Source organism: Hyaena hyaena, unplaced genomic scaffold (assembly GCF_003009895.1).
Source record: "Hyaena hyaena isolate Hyena2069 unplaced genomic scaffold, ASM300989v1 scaffold_45, whole genome shotgun sequence".
Classification (NCBI taxonomy): domain Eukaryota; kingdom Metazoa; phylum Chordata; class Mammalia; order Carnivora; family Hyaenidae; genus Hyaena; species Hyaena hyaena.
Genome location: NW_024080677.1, coordinates 1,072,292 through 1,085,539, shown reverse-complemented (window position 1 = coordinate 1,085,539; position 13,248 = coordinate 1,072,292). Strand labels below are relative to the sequence as shown.

The 13,248-nt window shown below is 53.7% G+C and overlaps 1 long non-coding RNA gene across 1 annotated transcript; it reads right to left on the bottom strand.

Moving 5' to 3' along the window:
• Positions 1-1,782: 1,782 nt before the first annotated feature.
• Positions 1,783-9,329, bottom strand: LOC120230689. The gene is made up of 3 exons (XR_005528119.1): positions 9,225-9,329; positions 8,642-8,777; positions 1,783-2,234 (listed from the first exon to the last, which is right to left on the bottom strand). It is a non-coding gene; the product is annotated as an uncharacterized LOC120230689 (long non-coding RNA).
• Between the last annotated feature and the right edge of the window lie 3,919 nt (positions 9,330-13,248).

The window sequence follows — 13,248 nt, the reverse complement described above, 5'->3', positions numbered from 1 at the left end:
TGGAGGTGTGGGGAAGACACCAGTAAAGCACCTGTCATCCAGCATGCCATCACCGTGGGCACCTGCAGCTTAATCTGCAGGAGACACTGCTGGAATAGTCCTGGGGAAATCGAAGTGCTGGGTCACCTTCACTCATCTGCCAAAATATTAAAAACAGGTGTCATTTGTCACCAGAAACTGAGAAGGAAGAGCTCCATCGATCTTCCAGGTGCTGAGGAGAAAGTTCCTAGATGTGGCTCCAAAGTCAAGTTTCCGAGAAACCTGCAGAGAAAGTTGCAGAGGAGGGAAATTTGAGCCAGGAGGCCCATGGTCCCATTTATGAACTCTACACTGTGTGACTCTGGATATTATCGGAGCTTCTCTGAGCCTCAGTGTACTCACCTGAGAAATGCAGATGATAGCCCATCCTATCTTGCTCATAGGGCTTGAGGCTTTGATCAGGTGACACAATGGAAGTGGAAAGTTTATGCATTTGTGGACACCCAGCACATCCCCGCAGAGTGACTAAGAGCCACGGCCAGCGGTCACCATGGCATACGGTACATTCAAGTCATCTGGATGAGGAAGTGGGAGGTCGGTCCCGTGGGAACACCCAGCATCTCTGCACACAACTGCAATGCCATGTAGGAGAGTCACGGGGTCCTGTTAACTGACAGACCGGGTGCGATTGCCCTGGGACAGGAGAACACATCCAGAAGTTCTCCAAGGCACCAGATTTGTTCCCAGCAACTCAGAGGAAACTATATCCTGATTGAAAGGAAATACCCAATATCGGAACTCTTACATCCCAAGGCTTCGGCACGACCTGCTTGCTTCCTCCCACTGCCTCTTTCCTACGCTGCTCCTGTGACCTGGGTCAGCTGCCTGGAAACCTGGCCTCTGATGTCACCTGCTGCCTCCCTCCCTCTCCCCCTCCCTCCCTCCATTTAGGTCACGGTGGCCTTATTTAGTGCTTTAGTGTCATACCTCAGCTGTGTTTTTTGGTGCTGACCTCTGCTGTGGTCTCAGCTCACATCAAGACTTGCCTCTGGACCTGGTCTCTCCCATCTGCCTTTTCCAGAATCAGATCTACAGATGGGAGGCCTAGGAAGTTGGGGTGGCATGACTTGGGCTCTGCTAGATTTCTGTGGACCCGAGTTTCCTCTTTTGGGGGCTCCAGAGATCGGCTGCTAATGGATACAGAGAGAAGGTTTGTATGACTCTTCTGTAGTGCATTATGGGGGCTCCAGATTAGTGGTTTTCAACCTAGAACACATGTTAAAATCATGTGGTTTCTGGGTCCTATCCCCCAGAGTTTCTGACTCAATACACTGTAAGAATCTGGGTTTTTAAGAAATGTTTATTTATTTATTGAGAGAGACAGACCGAGAGAGGGAGGGAGAACGAGTGGGGGAGGGGCAGAGAGCGAGGGAGAGAATCCCAAGCAGGCTCTGCGCTGTCAGCACAGAGCCTCACGCGGGGCTCCATCTCATGAACCCTCGAGATCATGACCTGAGCTGAAATCAAGAGCTGGATGCTCAACCGACTGAGCCACCCAGGTGCCCCTGTAGCATAATATTTATTTGTACTCAATAAATCATACACATGGGTTGAACGGAGTGCTCACAAGCATTGTAATACCAGATCCTTTAAACCTATGTCTCTTTATTCCCTCACAGATATCAATAAAGCAACTGAGAAAAAAATATCAACGGAAAGAGGAAACATATGAACTCAATTCAATACCAAGTTTTCTTTTATTATTTAATGCAACTTAGTGTACGCATTTTATAGAAGGACAGTTTGGCCAAATCCCTTGGCTTAAAAGACCCCCCGTAACCGTGCATTATTCTACCCTTTTAAAGCTTTGGTCCACGTCCTCTCACTTGACCTTCACAGGAAGCTGTGTTGCAAGCGGTATCATTGTCTCTGTTTCACCGGGGCGGGGGTCCAGGCTTGCAGGGGTCATGGGAGCCGCTCCAGGTCACAGAGTGAGTAAGCGATGACACCAGGCTCCGGATCTCACCCTCTTCTCACTGCGACCAGCTGCCTCTCGAGAGATTGCTGCACCACTGAGGCCGGAACGGAGGGACCCTGATTGCCGGGGAAGCAAATGGTTTTTCCAGCCCCGTGGACAGCTCTGTTCCCAAGATTTAAGATCCGTCCTGACAGGTTGCTAGATCCGCCCATCACATCACCTCCCAAGCAGGGAAAAATGAAAAGGGGCCAACTCCTGACGGTTTCTTTAGGATTTCCTGGATAGAACAAGGACAGATGGCGACTTAATTTAAAAGAAATGGAGGGAAAAAAATAGGAGATAAAAGTGACAAATGGACATGGATGTGTCTCCATAGATTGGCCGTCTGGCGGCATACCTGCCTTCTGTTTAGCTCTGTCTGTGTCTGGCACCTCTGTCTCACCCCCTCCGGGGCACCCAGGGAGGTGAGGCGGGGAGCACGGACAGCTGTTGGAATTTATGGGACCCGAGAGGCCCCTCTTCCCACCCTCGTGGTAGGAAGGGGAAGCATGATCCATTTCCTCCTGGGTAAACATTTTCACAGGAAGCATTTATCAAATGTCAGCAGGGGCAGTGGAGGGGTCTGGGATCTGTCAGATACGACCCGCTTCACTCCTGCCCTCCCAGGCAAAGGCCATGCACATTCCCAGCCTCTCCGTCTCGCATCCCGTCTTCTCTCAACCGGCCGAGCCCAGGGAGATGGCGACAGACCTCAGAACAGCCAACTCCACTCCATCCTTTTTAATAAACAGGGTTTCTGTCAGGCTGGGCACCTGTAAACATAGCTGACTGCCCAGATCCTTCCAGAAAAAGGGCTGATGAGGAAATGTCTGGAAAAGCCTGCAGCAGGTGAAGCTCCTTGTGTACTGGACTCTGCTGGTCTTGGAGTCTGAAGCCATCCCCTGTCCTCTGGGGGACCCATGACTCGTACTTGACTCTTTCCAGGCGGTGGAAGGCTGGCCAGGCGGGACCCCTGCCCGGGGCGGGGGTCTCCTGGGTTTTCAGGCGGTACCCCCTCTGCCAATGCATAGGAGGTCACCTTCCCTCAGCACACGTGCCTTTCCCTCCCGGTGTCCCCAGCCTGTGCTCTTTTCTATGAAGTAGGAACGCCAGACGGGCCTGGATCTCATCTCGGCTGCCTGTCAAGCGTATGACCTTAGACCAGTCACTTCACTTCCCCGGGTCCAGGGTCCTCATCTGCCATTTCTTTTCATAAATTTTCTGGGCACCGTCTCTGTCCTGGGCCCCGTGCTGGGGCTGGAAAGATTTGCTGTGAGGATGAAAGGAGAAGATTCAGTAAGACACATAGGAAACTGCGGGGGAATAGGGACTCCGAGTTGTTGGCGAAGACAGTTATTCTCACTGCCATTACTTGTCTGTCCCCGGAGGAGAGTCGAATCCAAAAGGCTGTGTCAGGCTCTGAGCCTCTCAAGCCGCCACATAGTCCCTCTCGCCCTCGCCCTTTCACCGGGTCCAGGCTGCTGCCTTCTCAGACATCGGTGTGGAGCCACAGCCCATTCACACACTCACTCCCCTTCAAGGCCCAGCATGCAACAAAGATGCAGGGGCTGGGGGGGGGCTATCGGGGGGGGGCGCTATATAACCGACTGCAGCCAGATCAAAGATAGAAAGACGTGAGACTCTGGGAGAGCCAGAGCAGCACTCCTTCCGGGGAAGAAGAGGTTATTTCCAGCTTGGAGAAGCTTCCTGGAGGAGGTGGTGCTTGAGCTGTGCTGTGAAGAAGAGGGAAGGTTCGGTGGGTCCTGTGGAAGTGGGAAGAAGGGCGTTGCGTGAGCTGTGAGGCCTGTTGCCAAGGCAAAGGGAACCACTTTAGGCCAGAAGCGTGCAGCCCTTGGTCTCTGGGCCGTCAGTTAATGGTGCAGACATTTTACGACTTCCCTCGTACGGTCCGGGCAACTCGTAGACCATTTTTTCACACGCCACACGTTGCCTGAATTTCACGACAATGGAGCAAGAGTGCTTATTCCTATTTATACCCATTTTCCAGATGAGGAACTCATCACCCAGGGAGGTAAAGGGATTTGACTGAGTCCATGAAGGTGACCCATGCGAATGCGGCCCCTCGGTTCCAAGTCCAGAGCACTTTCTGTGGCACAAAGCTGCTCCCCTTTCTTCCCCAGTGCCACCCCCTCAGGCTGGTAACGCTGGTCCTCGGAGCCAAGTGAGCTTTGGGCACAACCCTCAGCCTTGGCTGTTGCTTCATGAACACTGTCTAGGGCTCTGTGGGAGCATCCGGGGGGATCCCTTGCTCCCATCAAATGGATTCTAACCCATCTTCTATGAGCACATCTTACTCAGAGGGACCTTTCTAGAGCCTAGGACTGCTCATGCTGTGCCCTTGCTTGCAGACCTTCAGTAGCTAGCCTGGCCCTATAGGTCCGGCCCAAACTCCTTCACCAGTTCTTCTGCATCCTTCTGGACCCATCTTGCCCTTCTGAACTCCCCAGTCTCCCTCCTTGCTGACCTCCCTTGGGCCTCCTGTGCCTGAGACGCCAAACTACTTGAAGTTCCCCAAATGTTCCAAACTCCTCCATCACCGTCCTGCGCCTACATTGTCTCTGCAGCTCAGACGTCTCACTTAAGTAGCTTTGAGTTGAGAGCAAGCTCCTACCCTCACCGGGCCTCAGCTTCATTGGCTGTAAAATGGGGACGATAATAAGGCCCATCTTGAGAAGCTGCCGTGTAGACTCATTGGCTTAATACGTGTAACGATTAGCCCAAGTCCTGGTACACGGTAGGTGTGTAGTCAATACGCTGTCGCTGTCCGCAGTGCAGGAACGACTCTCCCTCACTGCATGGAAACTTCCCGGGCAAGTCTCCCAGTTGGCCTTCTCCCGTGGCCTCCTGGGAAGGCGACCCTCGCTGCCTGAGCCGAGTGCCTCTTGCCCTCTGCCCTGCGCTCGTGGGCGCCCCGCACACATCCTCCCTCGGCTCCTTGCACCCTAAGGATCTGCCTCAGGAGGCCTCCTCACCAAGCTCTTCGAGGGCAAGCTTTCGTCATGTTTGAGAGCCCGGGCCCTGTCTGGGTCACTGTGGTGCCTCCCATGCCCAGCACGGCCTCGACAGGGGCCCGGCACGCTCCTAGGAGGGGTCTATGGAAGGGGTGAAGGGGTAAACAGAGCTGGCCTGGAGGGCCTTGTTGTGTGAGTGATGGCGGACACCTCTCGACTTCGTTTCCTGAGAAAGAGAACGGAAGACTGGCCTCCGCGGTCTTAGGGAGTCCCCAGCATTGCGGGACCCGCAGGACCACACAGGCACAGCTCGGGGAGGCGCGGCGAGACTTGGGAATGAAACCCTTAGTCAATGTCGCATCACAAAACGTCAGCAGGTTAACCAGAGTGGACGTACAGGGAACTCTACTTACGGAGCTCTGTGACAGGGCCTTCATTTGCCCCCGCTCCTTCCAAGGCCTTACAGTTGGTAGCACATTTGTCATTCGGTATTCTTTTTCTTAAACATGTTTGGGACACCTGGGCGGCCCAGTCCGTTAAGCGTCCGACTTCGACTCAGGTCATGATCTCGTGGTTCGTGAGTTCGAGCCCCGCGTCGGGCTCTGTGCTGAAGCTCAGAGCCTGGCGCCTGCTTCCAATTCTCCGTCTCCTTCTCTCTCTGCCCCTCCTCTGCTCATGCTCTGTCTCTCTGTCTCTCAAAAATGAATAAATGTTAAAAAAAATTTTAGAAAAAGATGCCGCCCCCCACAATTTGCACAAGCTTCAAGGCCTCCCAGACCCCAGTGGCTCTTTGACTCAGTCCTTCCCCAGTGAGCTCCCTTGTCTTGTCTGCCTCTGGGACTCTGAGTCAGGAAGGGCGACCAGGAGCCAGGACCCCGTCACACTGCCCCTCCTGGCTTCCCCACCGCCACCTGTGCCTGAAGGGCAGCTGTGGGGGGAGGGGTGCGCAGATCCATACAGAACACCTCCCATTGCCCCCCCCACTCCTCCCTCCCTCCCTGCCCCCCCCCCCCGGGTTTCTCAGGTCCTCTGGTTTGGCTCTGAACCTAATCACATCCCTCCCTCCCTCCCGTCGCATCACACCCGCTTTGAGCCAGCCTCCTCGCGTGAAGGCCTTCTTGGGCTATTCGAGCCTCTCCCTTCCAAGGGCATGGCCTCCAGCTCCATAAACCGCAGCGATGGTAAACAGCCTCTGCCCCGAACTTGCACGGCAGGCCAGTGGGTCAGAAGGGCCAGCCTGTCCCTTGATCAGTTTCCAAGTGTGGGAAGAGGGCGCTGGAGCCCGGTGGGGGGTGGGGTGATATTCGACACATTCAAACCATTTCCTTAGGGAGGAAATGTCATTTACATAAATACGCTATTTGCAGACTACCTACACACACCCTGCCCGGCCCAGTTCTCAGTCCTGGTTGCACTTCTGAATCACTCAGTGATTTAAAATACGCTGATGCCTGGGGCCGCCCCACTCCAGAGATTTTTTTTTTTTAATTTTAGTTTTTTAAAAAAATGTTTTCTTTATTTTTCAGAGACTGAGAGACCGAGGGTGAGCGGGGGAGGGCCGGAGAGAGAGGGAGACACAGAATCCGACAGAGGCCGATGTGGGGGCTCGACCTCACAAACCGTGAGATCATGACCCGAGCAGAAGTCGGATGCTCAACCGACTGAGCCACCCAGGCGCCCCCAGAGAGATTCGGTTTCAGTTGGGGTGGGATGGAGCCTTGGTATAAGGGAATTTTACAACTCCCCAGAGGAGTCGAACGCGTGGCCAAGAGTGAGAATCACTGCTTCAGGGAATGTATTCTCCGAACGCCAAGGCGGACGAAAAGGAAGAGTGAGGATTGGGGCAAAATGAGTTTTAGTGTGAGTAACATAACATTCAGTGTGATGACTTTGCCTCCCAGATTTGACCTGAAGTGATCCAGGGGTGCCTTCCCCTCCTCCAGCCCACCAAACGGGGGGGGGGGGGGTGAGCCCAAAACTCTGTGTGGTGGGGGAGGGGCTCCCTGGCTCAGCCCCGACCCCCACTCTCCAGGAGGATGGGAGTTTTAGGGCAGCAGGGCATGCCCTAGGCCTGAGTCAGAGGTCATGGACTTGGGGGGAGCTTGAACTAGGGGTTCGGAGTTCCGATTCCAGCCACACCCCTGCGGCCGCCGCACACCCACCCCTCCTCCTGTCTCCTCAGCTCCGGAGCTTGTGCTGTCATTGTCTTGGTTGTTTAGACTCCGGAATCCATTCACCCTGGACTCTGTTTCTCCTTCTTCCATATCCAGTTGGTCACCCCTTTCGGTGCACGTGTCCATCGATCCTTCCCTAAACTGCCCTTCCTCCCCAGGGACTCCTCACCATCTCCCATGCAACTTTTGCTGGAAGCCTCTGCATTAGCTTCCGGATTGCTCTGGATTTCCGATTCCCTCTCCCTATGCCAGATCGATGTTTCTGTCTCAGGACGCCGTCTCCAAGCGACGCAGGAGCCAGAACCTTCCATGACTTTCCCTGGCCCTAGCACAGCGGTTCTTAAAGTGTCTCCCGGGGACCAGCAGCAGCAGCAGCAGCACTTGGGAACTTGCTAGAAAGGCGAGGTCTCCGATCCCAGCCCAGACCCACTGAGTCAGAGCGGTGAGAGCGAAACCGGTAATCTGTCTGAACAGGCCCTGCAGGGGTTTCTGACGTGTGCAGGAGACCATTCTGTCCACTCTCCTGTGCGCGGCATTCAGGGCCTCCCGCACGCTGGTCCAGCTTTCCTGTTTGTCCAATCTGTAGCTGTCCCAGCAACCATAGCCCTTACTGTGGGACCCTGCTCATACTCTCCCCTCCCTTGGAAAGTATTTGTATCACCTGTAAGTATCTACATCTATCTCTCCGTCAAGATCCCTCATTTATTTTGACGGATTGCAAGATTTCCCCTAGAGGAACATTTCTCCTTTCTTGACCCCTGTAGCATTACTTTCTTCCCTTCTCTCTGTCCCTCCTCCTTTCTGTTTCTTTCTTTGAGTTTCGCCTTTAAAGCAGGGCTTCTCTTAATCACGACTACATAATAGAATCCGTTCAAGGAACCTCAAAAAATAGGTATACGCAGGCCACACTCCAAAGCAATTAAATCAGAACTTCAGGAGGAAGCCTGTTATCATCTGTTTTGAAAGTTCCCCCGGATAATTTTAATGGGTACCTGAAATTAAGTACCTTTCTCATAAAGCAACCGGAGGGAAAACCGTGCTGGGAAGAGATAGGAATTTCAAGTTGAGACCCAGGTTGACTCAGGTCAGGGCTCTGTCCCAACAGGCCATTTATCTTTGGGCGAGTCACTTCCCCTTTCTTAACATGTGTTTCCCAAGCTACCAGACGAGGCGCTGTTTTAGATCAGTGGCTCTCAAAGTGAGCTGATGTCTGGTTCCCACCCCAAGAGTTTCCTGTCTAATCATCTGGACCCTGATGCGCAGCCAGCGTTCAGATCCAGCCTCATACACCTCACCCGAGGGCCCGTGGAAGATGTGTCCAGTGGTTTCCTTTGGGGAGTAAGATGTCTGCCCTTTCAAAGACTTAAAGACTTCTCTGCCCTTGCTGTTGTTCACCTTCCCTCCCCTAAGGATGAACTCCCATGCCAGGCTTCAGGGATGAAGGGCACGGGAAGTTTCCTTATCTGATAGCAGGAGAGCCCGAGGTCTTTGGAACCTACCACAGGCATCCATGTTGGGGGTGTGGTGCCTCAGCAGGAGGTGGATTAAGGATCCGACGAAGATCCTCCCCAGAGGCCTGGCAGAGGGTCACCAGGCCTGACTTGACGCTTCTCATCTCCAAAAACCTGGTCATACCTGCCACAGATGGAGAAACGGGTTTTCCTTCACGGTCAGGTCAGGGTGTGATTTAAAGGCAGGTATAAGAAGAGAACTTGTAAGTAGCAGAAGTCAGGCTACACCAACAGCAGCAGAGAGAGGGAGCCAAGCTGCAGCCCAAGGAAGGCAGAAAGACCCAGCAGCCAGGGGGTGGGGGTGGGGGCAGCAAGGGAAGCCAAGACCACATGGGCGCCTTTCTGAGGAAGGTGTTTCTGATCCCTAGATTCACCCAGCAGCCATCCACCATGAGCGCCTCTGTTTATCTGCACATCAGGCTGTTCCCTTGGAAGGGAAACAGCCCGAGAGCAGGGTAGCCCCTAGGGGAGACCTTCCACCTCAGGGCCAGCAGGGCGGAGAAGATGAAGACGAGAGAGATAGTCTCTGACGTCTTCTCCCGCCCCCATGTGCCAGGAACCCTTTTCTTACTCTCTGCCATGCGCTTCTTCCACACCCTCCCCTGCAATGATGGATTCCCTCTCCCGGAGGCAGGCTGCTGCGGGAGGAGGGAGGGGCTGTGTTTTGCTTGCAGTGACAGACATCGCTGGCTTGGGGAGGCCCGGGTTGTTTTGCAGATGAGAAAACAGTGGTGGGGGTGCGGCGTCTGGCCCAGGCCAGACCAGGGAGCCAGGACAGAGGTCAGGCCGTCTGTCTGGAGCTTGGAGCACCAGACCATGCTTCCTGATGACTTTACAGTCTAAGCCTTTGAGAAGAAAATGCACGTGGAAAGGAGCTTTGTTTTGACTTCTAGACACTGGCAGGGACGGCTTTCCCTGTGGAGGGGATGAGGAAGTCACAGGGCAGAGGGTATGACGTGTCTGCATCCCACCCCCTTCCCTGCGAAGCTTCTGGTAAAGGCTGGAGTCTGTATGTGGTGGGGGGTGTGGGGGTGAGGGCCAGGTGGGTGTAGTTCTCCAAGGTTAAGACTCCTGGGGTTGTTCCGGGCAGATTGGAAGTTTGAGGGCTTGAATATTGGTCAAAAAAAGCTTTCTGGCCCCAAGGAAGTCATAAAAGTCACCCATGCAAGGCTCCTCGTGGCTTTGTAGGCATTGGGTGGTCTTTGCAAGGCCATTGTTTGGTTGCCTTCGAGGTAAATGGATCATAAGGTCCGAATCTCCTTTTCAAGGCATTGCTGGGGTGGAGGAGCGGAGGGGAGGGGTCTCTGGGAGCAGAATTTGGGGTTTGGCGTGCCCCCAACACTGCGTGCAAATGGGAGAAGACATGGAGGCGTTTGGGGACGCTTACATTGTAAGGTAGGCAGAGAATCCCAAAGTTGGAAGGGAACTTGGGTCAATTTAGTATCCGTCCACCTCCGGTGGCCAGACCTACTGGGCTCCCAGATGAGGACACTGAGACCCTGGGGCGCTGTTGGCAGAGTCAGACTCAGAGCAAACTCTATAAGCTCTGGCCCCAGGCGCTCTCCTTGGCTTGGCGGATGCCTTCTGCCTCGGGGCTCCAGGCTGTGCCCTTTGTCTTGCCTTTCCTGTCCCCGCACTCTGGGAGGGCCATCCCTCCCGGCTCTGTGATTTTTGGCAAATCTCTTAACCACGTTGTCACTCGGTCCAACCCAGGTGGGAAGCCAGGCACAACCCAGGCTCCTGGGAAACCAGCCGTGGCACCCAGTTGACCCTTCTCTGCCAAATCCACCCCTGCCTTGGAAGAGGAACATGCTGGGGAGAGAGGCCGAGGAGTGTTTACGTGGCTTAGCAACACCTCAAAAAAGCTTGGCTGATGCAAACCCCCCTCCCCCCCAAAACCTAGAAAGAATGTAAAGAAAAAATGTTCTAAATGACGAACCTTCGCAAGGTCTTCATTGCTTGCTTCCCATACATTTCTACAGGATTTGTTTAAGAAAAAACAAAAAGGAGGAAACGATTGAAATGAGGCCAGACATGGTGGCTGGCCCCAGAGAGAACAGACCAAGACAACTACCAACTGCATCAATTATGGCTGCCTGCGGAAAGCCACTGAGGGACCTACAGTTTTATTTTTTTTTAAGTGTTTTATTTATTTCTAGGAGAGAGAGAGAGAGACAGCTTGAGCAGGGGAGGGTCAGAGAGAGAGGGAGTCACAGACTGAAACAGGCTCCAGGCTCTGAGCTGGCAGTCAGCACAGAGCCCGATGCGGGGCCCGAACCCACGAACCGCGAGATCATGACCTAAGCGCAAGTCGGACGCTCAACCAACTAAGCCACCCAGGCGCCCCAAGGGACCTACAGTTTAAAAGGCGTTGTTAGCGGGGGCACCTGGGTGGCTCAGTCGGTTAAGCGTCCGACTTCGGCTCAGGTCATGATCTCGTGGTTCGTGAGCTCGAGCCCCGCTTCGGGCTCTGTGCTGACAGCTCAGAGCCTGGAGCCTGTCTTCAGATTCTGTGTCACCCTCTCTCTCTGTCCATCCCCTGCTCATGCTTGCTCTCTCTCAAAGATAAATAAAAGATAATTTAAAAAACCCCAAAATAAAATAAAATAAAATGCTTTGTTAGAGAATTTACGAACTCGGAGACCCCGAAGGTCTATCCCACCCATAAAAGGGGAAGACCTAGTTTCAGAGAAGGGAGGGATGTTGTCCAGGGTCAAACAGCAGGGTGATCATGGCAGGGTCCAGAGAAACCCCAGCTCTTTCTTGCCTGCCTAGAGCTCAGCTCTATGCACACAGGCTGTTTGTACAGGTGAAGATCAAGGTCACAGCTCTGTGTTGCTCAAGCAGCCTCCCAGACGAAAGCATGGGCCAGACTCCTGGCCGGCGGACGCTGGCCTAATCACAAACTTCTTTGTTTGTTTGATGGATCACACTACCTCTTGAGCTCCTGTGGGGAGGTTAGAGGAAGCTGTACTTCTTGAGACATGGGTGCAAGTCCAAGTCTCTCCGAAAGCCACCTGAAGGGAAGTGAGCAAGGAGGAGGGAATGTTCGTAGGGCCAGCTCTGCCACCTGAGACACCCGTCTCAACAATGGAGGTCAGGCACCTGGTGAGTGGACTCCCACAGGGTGCAGAGGAACTGCCAGGTGCCCCAGGATGGATTTCATGCTGGGGCGGGGGGGAGGGGGGGATGGCCTGAAAGTTACTGGGGAGAAGGAGCAGCATCCAGTGCTGTATAGAGGTGATGGGGAAACTCTACTGGGGGGTGGGGGGCAGCATGGGGCTGGTTCTAGGGAGATGGGCCCTTGTGGAGGAACAGGGTAGCAGGTGCAAGAAGGTAGGCAAGTAGGGATTCCCCTGCCGCACCCACCACGTGGCCAATGTTGTCAGCCATGGAGCTCGGAGGTTAAGAATACAGCTCAGTCGAAATCAGTCAGTCAAAGACAAATATCATACGACTTCACTCGTGAGAGGAATTTAAGACAACAAAACAGATGAACCTAAGGGAAGGGAAGCAAAAATAATATCAAAACATGGAGGGGACAAAACCCAAGAGACTCTTAAATACAGAGAACAAGCAGAGAGTGACTGGAGGGGTTGTGGGAGGGGGATGGGCTACATGGGGGAGGGGCATGAAGGAATCCACTCCTGAAATCATTGCTGCACTATATGCTAACTAACTTGGATGCAAATTAAATGATAAATAAATTATTTTAAAAAAAAAGGAAAAAAGGTTACAGGCTTAGCAATCAGACAGAAGGGCCTGACTCCACCTTTCTCCAGCTGCCGGAGCATGGGCAAGTTAACTTAGCTCTTTTGAGTCTTAGTTTCCTCGTTAGTAGGATGTGGATCAGAACACCGACCTCACAGGTCATTGTGAGAACTCAGGGCTGCCTCCTTAGGACATGGGCTGGAGATGAGGTCCCTCCGTTCCCCGCTCTTGCCCAGGCCACATTTACTGGAAAGCACCTCTCACACATTCCTCGCAGGCTGCACACAGTTGCTCTCACAGGGTGGGGAGGGGTTCAGACCGCAAAGACCTACCATTTGCCTCTGGGAGCTGCCAGGCTGGGCACTCCCCAGTGGGAGGCTGGCATCCTCTGTGGCCCGCCTCTCTCTGAGGGCATGGGCTTCAGCATCCCAGAGGTGGCTGTTCATAGGGGCCTCCGGGCCTTTGGGCCGCATTACACCCCGGGGGCTGTGTCTGGCACAAAGGAAAATGCTGTACTTCCGGGCAGCCCTAAGGAGGGGCCGGGACTCTTCATCAGATCTGGAGGTAGGTTGGGAACCCAGAGCAAGGGTTTGGCCAAGATTTTCTGAGGTCAAGGTGCAGCTCTCCTCCTCTGTCCCTTCACACAGATTGTAGTTTCACCTCAAAATAAACTTTGAGCAAATGTTTAAAGAAGAATTATAGGGGAGAGAGCAAATTATTAATCTTCCGGGGCCAGTCACAAGCCTTGGTTTGAACATGGCTTCCTATGGGCCCTCAAAACAGACTGGCAGAGACTGCTTGGAGTTCAGGAAATTTTGTTTTCTTCTTCCTGGTCGTCAGTCAGACTACATTTCCCAACCTCCCTTGCAGTCAAGCATGGTCAT